Source organism: Urtica dioica, chromosome 6 (genome assembly GCF_054948205.1).
Source record: "Urtica dioica subsp. dioica isolate 48M chromosome 6, U.dioica_male_clone48M_v1_H2, whole genome shotgun sequence".
NCBI classification, from domain to species: domain Eukaryota; kingdom Viridiplantae; phylum Streptophyta; class Magnoliopsida; order Rosales; family Urticaceae; genus Urtica; species Urtica dioica.
This window is the reverse complement of record NC_142761.1, coordinates 35,569,653-35,578,231: the sequence shown is the minus strand read 5'-3', so window position 1 is coordinate 35,578,231 and position 8,579 is coordinate 35,569,653. Positions and strand designations below refer to the sequence as shown.

Here is an 8,579-nt window from a genome sequence, read left to right as displayed (position 1 = left end):
ATTAGAATCAACGAGAAATTATCTCGGTTTATTTTCTAAATCGTTTCCATTTAATTATGGACAAAGTGGTGAGTGTTGAGGAAAAATGGACCAAATTGCAACAAAGAGAAGTTATTATGGTAGAATATCAGAAAGGCAAAGCAAAGTAAGGATGTAGTAAAAATTAGTCATATCCTAAGCTTTCTACAGTGTTCTTTTGACTTTCATTTAGTCTTATCAACGCGGGAAACAAATAAGAGCTCATTTAGTCTTATCATTTCATTGTGGGAACAAACCAAATACGCATGAAGAAAAAAAAAATAACCAGAGCTCATCTTGAGCGATTTCACGAGGGAGAGAAAGAGCGAGAGAGTCCGAGAGATTGAGTGAGAGAACGACGACTGTGAGAGACGCCGGAGTTGTGGGTGAGTTCCTTTTCTTCTTCTCCTTCCCGTCATTCATCTTCTTCCTCTCCGTTTCTTTTTCTTTTTCTTTTTCTTCGTTCTTCCATGTTCTTCATCTGCGATTTTGGGTCTGAGCTCGTGGAGTGGGTTTTCGTCATCTTTTCTAGGTTCCGCCGTGAAATCGTGGGTAAGGGACGCTGAGATTTTATCTCCTTCAACAAGGTAAGGATTTGGAAATTTCTAATATTTCAACTCTGATTTCTAGGTTTCAGATTGTAATGGATTTTTTTGACCGAATATTTGGATGGGAAAATTGGGGGTTTTCATGTTGTGATGCTTGAATAAGTTAATTGATTATTGGGTCTCGCTAATTCAGTGATTAATTGGATGGTTACTTGCTTAATTTCAAGATTCCTTGTTATATTGGAATTAAGTACGAATTTGGTCTTGATCTTGGGGATTTCGGATTGCAGATTATTTCCTTGCCTTTAAGGTGTTATGAATGGATTTCTTATATGATTTTGTTTAGGTAAAGAATCTGTTTGAGATTGTTGTGTTGTTAGACGAGTCGGAGACTCGCTAGGATGTGAATAACGTAGGGTTTTTTTTTTTTTTTTTTTTTTTTTTTTTAAATAGAAAATTTACTTGTTTTGAAGTTGTCTCTGGTTGTTGTTGCTGAGTGGTTGTTGCTGCTGAGTGTGGGATGGGTTAGGATCGGGTAGTGCTCGATTTTCGAATGCCTTGTTCGGGCATTGATTTCGAATCGAAAAATTTGGGTATTCTCGGTTCAATTTTTAGTCTAACCGTGTTCTCTTGTTGGTGCTGCGTGTCTCTCCGAGCTCGTACCGCAGGTATGAGGACGCAGCGAGGACGGTTCCGGCGAGTCGCGGGTGAGCAACGAGGGCTGTTCGGGTTCGGCGACGAGGCAAATGGGGGCTGTTCAGTTCCAGCGACAAGTCAATGGCTCGGCGAGTTGTTTTGAGGCTGGGAGAGTGCGCAGCGATGGCACAAATACGAGCTGCGAAGCCTCGGTGAGTCGAGGCAGAGTTACGCAGTGACGGCGGTGACAACGAGTAGAAAACGCACCGACTCCCGACTCTAATTGTTAATCGAATTGTTTCACTTATAAAATCCTAACTATATGTGTAATATTATTTGTAAAATAATTATGTAAGGTTATGATACTAATCACGTGAGTTAGTGAGTTGTTTCGGGATTCAACTCGAGTGCTTCGGGTGAGAGTGTTGGTTTCCGTGAGTTACGAGTACCGAATGTGTGTGATTGAATCCGAAACATTTCCGTATCGTAATGCTTGTTCAAAAATAATTTTATAACCTATAAGCTTATGATCAAGCTTAAATTATTTTTGTTACAGTTTTTAATTAAGCTAAACCATATTTTATGTATCTTATTATAAGTAATAAGTTTTGAAAAATAGTTAAGGAAGTCATTTAAAAATAAAGGTTTGTATAACCTTTACTAATTATTATTATTTCTTGATTATTATTTAAACCAAGTATTTTAATTATTTGAATTAATTATTTTACTTAATTATAATGTACTTCCTTAATTAAGATTAGTATTATTTTCAAAACCTATATCTATAGTTTTTAAACGGGTTACTTCACTAACTACACTTATAGTCTAACCGACGGGTTATTCTAATTTCTAGAATCTTAGACGGGTTAACCGAACCGAATTTTCGATTTGATGATGTGGCACCAAATTTCGGTTCCGGATCGGTTCGGTTATCGGTTTAACCAATTTTCGGTCAATTTTTGTACACCCCTAAGTGATTCTGGTTCTTGTGGATCGTAGTGGAAAGAAACAAGTTTTTCTCCCTCTCGGGTTCTTAACGTTGAGCTTCGGTTCTAGATTTAGGCTCGGCCTAAGGGATTTCGGTTAGTAAATGCTTTCTTAGCATAGCTAATCTTGAGTTCATGTTTAGTCGCTATTTGTAGGACTTGTTCTCTCTCTTGATCACTGTTTCATGTGGAAATCGTGTTCTTGTTTTCTCTGGTTCTCTTAAGTGAGAACGTATGTTTTTGCGTGTGACGGATATGAGTTCTGTGCGCCTTGTTCAGTTTCTCTGTGATGAGAATTTGTAGATTAGTATTTCTGCGACTGCAGAACTAATGGTCTTCAACACTCCATTTTATTCCTCAGATATTGTCAGCTATCACCGTAACGATTAGGCGTTAGAGAGGGAAGGAGCTAGCGAATCAGGAGTCCAAGTAATTGGGAATTAAGTCAACTACTTACCAAGGGAATCACATGTGTATGTGCATTTTGCTGTGTTAGTAAGCAAGAGTAGTTGAAAGCCCATGAATTTGACAAACTAATCAAGATTAAGGCTTCGGCTACTATTATCGAAAATGTAGCTTCGGGTTTGTCCCTTTAAGTTCAAGCGTAACCCGCTAACAACCCAAGCCGTTTCTTATTTGATTAGTTAAACTTCACTTGACTTACTAATTTTAGTTTCACCCGATAGACGGGTTTACGGGAAAAGCAGGGACATACGTTTCTCATATTCGAGCTGAGATATCTATTCTAGGGACTGCAAGGGTCACACCTTAATTTCTCTTTTAAAATACTATGACGAGCATATTAAACAATACTTAATCGAGTTCTACTCGAAATAATGCTCTTCCCGTTGTAGTTTAGGGTTGTACTCTGATTCCATCGGGTACCAAACATTTAAAAAGAACATATGTCGGTGGTACCAGCAAGTCTGAAGACTTGTGTTTTTGTTAGGGAAACCTGAACAGGGCCTATTGGTGAAGTACTAAGTTGTGAGAATGTCATGAGTAATTTTGTGAAGTTCTCATAGATATGGAATTCATGTACAAGATTGTTGAAATGCAATGTATATCACCTCATGCTTTGTTCCTTGGAATGTGAATAAATGAACTGGCTAGTGTCCAAATTGAGTCTCGACTCTTTGGATGAAACAATGTGACTTGTTAGCTCCTCGTCAATACATTGTTTCTAATTATTCACAAGCGACAAAGGAGTTGATGAAATAACATCTAGAAGGGTAAAATGGTAATTTTGTAAATTCTGACTAGCTGATGATATTCATGAAAGGTAAACATTGATAATATTCTTTGGATCCACTCATCACAATTAGGTTGAATTCTTGAGTAGAAAATAAATTCATTTGAACCGAGAGATTTTCACTGTCAACTCTTTAGTGGAGTCAGTTGACATTAAGCTAAACTTGGAAAAGGTTTGTGAAATTTTGAGTCCAAGTATTTAGCTCAAGCTTTGTTCATTTGGATCCATGAGGTCAATGTAACAAATCACACCGAGTAGGAATAGTTAAACTAGAAGCTAAGTCAAAACAAGAACGAGACAAGTTTTACGAAAATTGTCAAAAGGGTAATTTTGTCTTTTTGGACATGACATGAAATGAATATCAATAAATTTTTTTGACATGGTCATATGTTGACTTAAATCACTCGGCCATGATGTGTTCATTGGGCCTTGTGAATTAATTTCATTTCATAGAATTTTACTTGAAATTTCTTAATGGGCTTTTCTTATGTTGTCATGAACAAGTAAAGAAAAATCTATAAAGCTTTTCTAGAAGGCTTTGGCCATCCAACCCAAGGAAATGGGAGATAAAATTCGTGCAGCCCTTAGTGTGAAAGAGAGTTTATTTTGTGCATTAATGTATGTAGATACTTACCAAAAGAATAAAGAGGAAACAAATTTCCCCAAGGAGGGAAACTATTTGGGCGGCCTAGGCAAGCAAAAGAGGAAACAGTTTTGCTTCTAGAAGGCTCAAGTCACACGCCCAAATGAAAGAGGAAATAAGGCAATTTTGCTCATGAATATGTAATATTCTATAAAAGAGGAAACTACCTTATTGAAGGTAAAGCCTCTCCTATAAATAGGGGCCTTATTCTTCTCATTTCATTCATCCCAAGTTTTAGAGATTTGAGAGCTTCTCTCTCTAGCTTGGCTGAACTCCTCTCTCTCTAGTTTTCTTTTCGTTTTTTTTTTGGCACCTAGGTCCACATTTGACCTAGTGTTTTAGCTCTTCGACTTTTAGACTTGTTCTCGAGTCGTCGTGTTTAAAAGTGCCCACTCAATGATTCCTTTTCTTTCGAGTGATTCTTGTGATAGAAACCATCGTGGTTGCTCGTGTTGCCGATGAAAGAAGAGAGACGTGCTGCGAGGGGAGACGAACGTTGCAACTTTCCAAAAGCTTCTCAACGTTCAAGCTTCTAAAAAGGTTAGTAAATTTATTATGCTCATAATAGTTTTTATTTACGTGTACTTGCTCTTTGTCTAGGTTAGTAAAATTGGTTTACTTGTCAAAATAAAATTTTTAAAATTCCGCCGCTTACCTGAAGCGTTAAACTTTTTCTTAAATCCTTGATCAATTCCAACATATTTTTGGTTGTAAAGTCCTCTTGTTAGAGGAATGAGATGAGATGTGTTGTTGTACTAGTTTGAGTTCCGAACGAAGTTGAGCTTGTATGCTCGTTTTGATTGTAAATATGTTCGTTAGTGTATACATATATGTATGTGCGTTTTGTACGAACCTTTGCTTTCTCGTTCTTTATGTGTTTAGTAGGTGTTGTTCACATATAGTAAGTGTGCACACGCTTGCATATCATATGATAGAAATCACATATCTTTCATGCATATTTTATGTGCTATGTGCACGTCACATGGCATCTAGTCGCTTTTATTACTAGATAGACTCCCACTTGCTGAGTCTTTCGACTCATAGTTTATGACCCTTGGTAATGTAGGCAAAGGAAAGACTTTACTCTGGTAGAAGGAGGAGATCTAGTCCAGGCTTGCGTCGCTCGATCTGTGGCAATGAGAGTTTTTGTTTAAACGGGGAAAAAGAGAGTTTTGTTATGTAACTAGTAAACTTGTATTCTAGTTACTTGTTTTGTGTCCGTGTTTGTATATAGTAAGATATGTTATAAACAAACAAGTTTGTTTTGTTTTGTATATAGTCACTATAAGTCTTGTGTGTGAATGAAAAACGAAAAAAAAATTACCCGAAAATTCTGTTACTTATTATATATGTCTTACAGCTATTTAATTTATTTCCGCTTACTATATACAAATGCTATGTTTATTTAAGTATTCTAGAGCAAAGAGATGTGAGCACGTCGCGGCTCGCGGGTGTTGATATTAATGATCGAGACTCTTGGCATGAAACTATCGGGATGGAACAATCGGCATGGAACTGTCGGTATAAAACTATCGGCGAGACTCTAAACCTTCGGCAGACACCATTCAAGGCACACCATCAGCAAAAAACGACTTCCAAGGCTCAACTGTCTCCAAAACTCACTCAAACTTCAAAGAGGAAGGCTATAAATACCCCCATCAACTCACAACACAAGGGAGGTATTTTTCAGCTTATCAAAACTCTACACAATTCACACCATAACTCTCTCTCTCTAGAAAATATAGAGACAAACACAAATGGTACATCAATAACGCAATACAACACAACTAATGTTGAGCATTGGAGGGCGCGTCAGGGGAAATCCGTCCGCGTGCCTGTAGTTCACGTTTCTTGTCGTTTTAAGCGATGGACATGACGAACACGAAGAACCCGAAGATCGCAAGGAACCCGAAGAACATGATTAACTTGAAGGACTCGATGAACACGAAGAACATGAAAAACCCGAAGATCGCAAAGAATTCGAAGAACGCGACGAACTCGAGGAACACAACGAACGCGAAGACACGAAGTCTAACTATTGACAAAGTGACGAGTAGGAGACGACAAGAAGAGAAAAAATTAATCACACCCAACGTACATGTGGTCATAGGGTCCCGCCATAGACCAAATCACGAACACTTCTAAGTGTTGACCAAAAAAACGCGGTTAACAATATAATGATTATCGAAGCTGTTTCTTTAAAAAATTAGGGTTTTCTGGTTCGTAATTTGTTTGGGCCTTGGTTTAGGGTTTTTTTGGTTTCTCAGTTTTGTAGTCGACTAAATACGTAAATAACTATATATTATTGAATTAGGAATCAATTTTTGATTATCTTAAACAAATATTATACCAATATTAGAAATATTTGGAAATTATATATTCACAATGGATTCTACATATATAGTATCAATCTAATTACATTTGGAACATATTCTTTCAGGGTTTAAGGGTTTCCTTAATATTTCGCATTTGAAAAGTTAAAAACATAACTAGTAAATTGTGAACAATACTGATTGCATTTGTGATATTAAATGAGAGAATAAAATCTGTTTGCATTCCTCATTACGAGATAAAGATGGTTGTCAACAAAGGTGTTAAGAAACTCATAGCTTCCAAACCATAGGGACCCATACTTGAGGTAGATAATGTCAAAAATATTACGTAAATAATATTTATTTTTCGGAAATAAAAAGACAAATTTGGTATTAGAAAAAATAAATTAAACAACAACAATATTATGAACGAAAAGAAGAAAAGAAGTCAAGACGGAAAACAAAAGTCGAGGACTGTTCGACGATTTCTTAAAGTAATATTGCCCTCCCACAGGTGCCGGAATCGACGAGCAATTTACCTCCTAGAATACAATGGCCGAAACGAGAAGAATTTTGTATCAAACGAACTTCTCCGGTGAACTAGAAACTACAATAGAACCGATCACCGACTACAAATAAATCAAAGCAATTTCGGAGAGAAAGATAGAAGTAGAGAGAAACTGTATTTCTTGGTGTGTTTCGAATGAGAGCAAAGGCCTCCTTATATAGCCTTAGGTCTGAGCAGTTACACACACAAGAGCCATTCAAAACTGACGAAATAATGGCGCCATTGGATGCATTAACGTAGCTATTACAAACCGTTCAGCATTAACGTAGCTATTACAAACCGTTCAGCAAATCAAAACGTAAATCTACTGATTACGTTTCCATTGGTACGCCACAACAGTACACGGTACATAATTGATTCCCATTATAACAAAACAAGTTATTTGTGGAATTAAAATTATATGAAGTGAACTTTTCAATAAAAAGATAAGAATTGGCCGAAGGCCCAAGTCCGAGACTGAGACATTCCCGTAACCCGAAACCCGAGCCCGAGCCTGAGCCTGAGCTCGGCCCGGCTCGGCGGCGGCGGCGCGTGCGTGTGTGTGCGCGCGCGCGAGGTGTTAAGAGTTAACCCACCCACACTCTCCTCTCTTGCACTTGCTTATCCACTAAAGAAAGAGGATAAAACACAACATACTTACCCAACCCATGTGGGACTCTTGAAATTCACTTCATTTACACATAACAAATGTGCTTTTTAAGCATACTTTGAGCATCAATTTCTCATTCATTATAGCTCCGATTTTGGAAAACTTATAATCAATATTATACCCCATTCCGCAAGGAAGAATAATACGAAGGAATGATCAAATTTCGTTGAGTGGATCCAACTCTAATCTTTTCCTATAGCCAGCAGCCCATTTGATAATAAATACTTTATGTTCCAAAATCTCTGTAATATTCCAGCAATCTCCCACATGAATGAAATTGCATGACGACAACAAGACTCGACACTATTCAATATGGTGATCGGTTCTACAGTTAATACCAGTATAGGACAGGTAGACAAAGTCCTTGAACCTTTCGTTGTTGAAATATGTCATGTTTACGGACTATTCAGTAGACGCGATGTCCTTGAACTGTTAGTCGTTTGTATATAAATGATAAGCATATATCTCGCTGATATCTTCTTGCCATAGGTTTTAGTTCTCATGGTTATGTTCATTTCGGCCCGAAACATGCGCCTGGTGTTGTAAGAGTTTCTAAAGAATTAAGCCATATTAATTCTCTTTCGAAGCGGCCCCACTTCTCTCTCACATAGGTGATTCTTACGCCAAAGAGTAATCCCGCATTACTCGTTCGGAATCTCTAAAATCCGATTTCAAAGAATCATTAAAAGCACAATGCTTAGCCTCGTACGAGTGTCACCGTTTTATCATAGGAATATGACCGGGGTTTTCCCCCACAGTGACCTTACTTCGTCTAAGCAGTTAGGTTGTCCCTCTGAACCAAGTTCTTTGGATCTCCAGTCATCATAGTTGGGTTTCCTTTGCTAAAACTTTTATATCATAGTTTTAGTCCCATTCATATTGACGTCTTCTCTACTTGGTCCTTATTTAAGCCATTGGTTAGCGGATACGCAATATTGTCTTTGGACCTTACATAGTCAACACTTAT

The 8,579-nt window shown here is 37.5% G+C and overlaps 1 long non-coding RNA gene across 2 annotated transcripts; it reads left to right on the top strand.

Annotated features, from left to right (window-relative positions):
* The first annotated feature begins 229 nt into the window (after positions 1–229).
* Positions 230–1,604, top strand: LOC149393806 (uncharacterized). 2 transcript variants are annotated; one of them, XR_016299831.1, is made up of 3 exons: positions 230–404; positions 551–605; positions 1,235–1,604. It is a non-coding gene; the product is annotated as an uncharacterized LOC149393806 (long non-coding RNA). The 2 variants fall into 2 exon arrangements; XR_016299832.1 differs by having other exon boundaries at positions 1,223–1,604.
* The last annotated feature ends 6,975 nt before the right edge of the window (positions 1,605–8,579 follow it).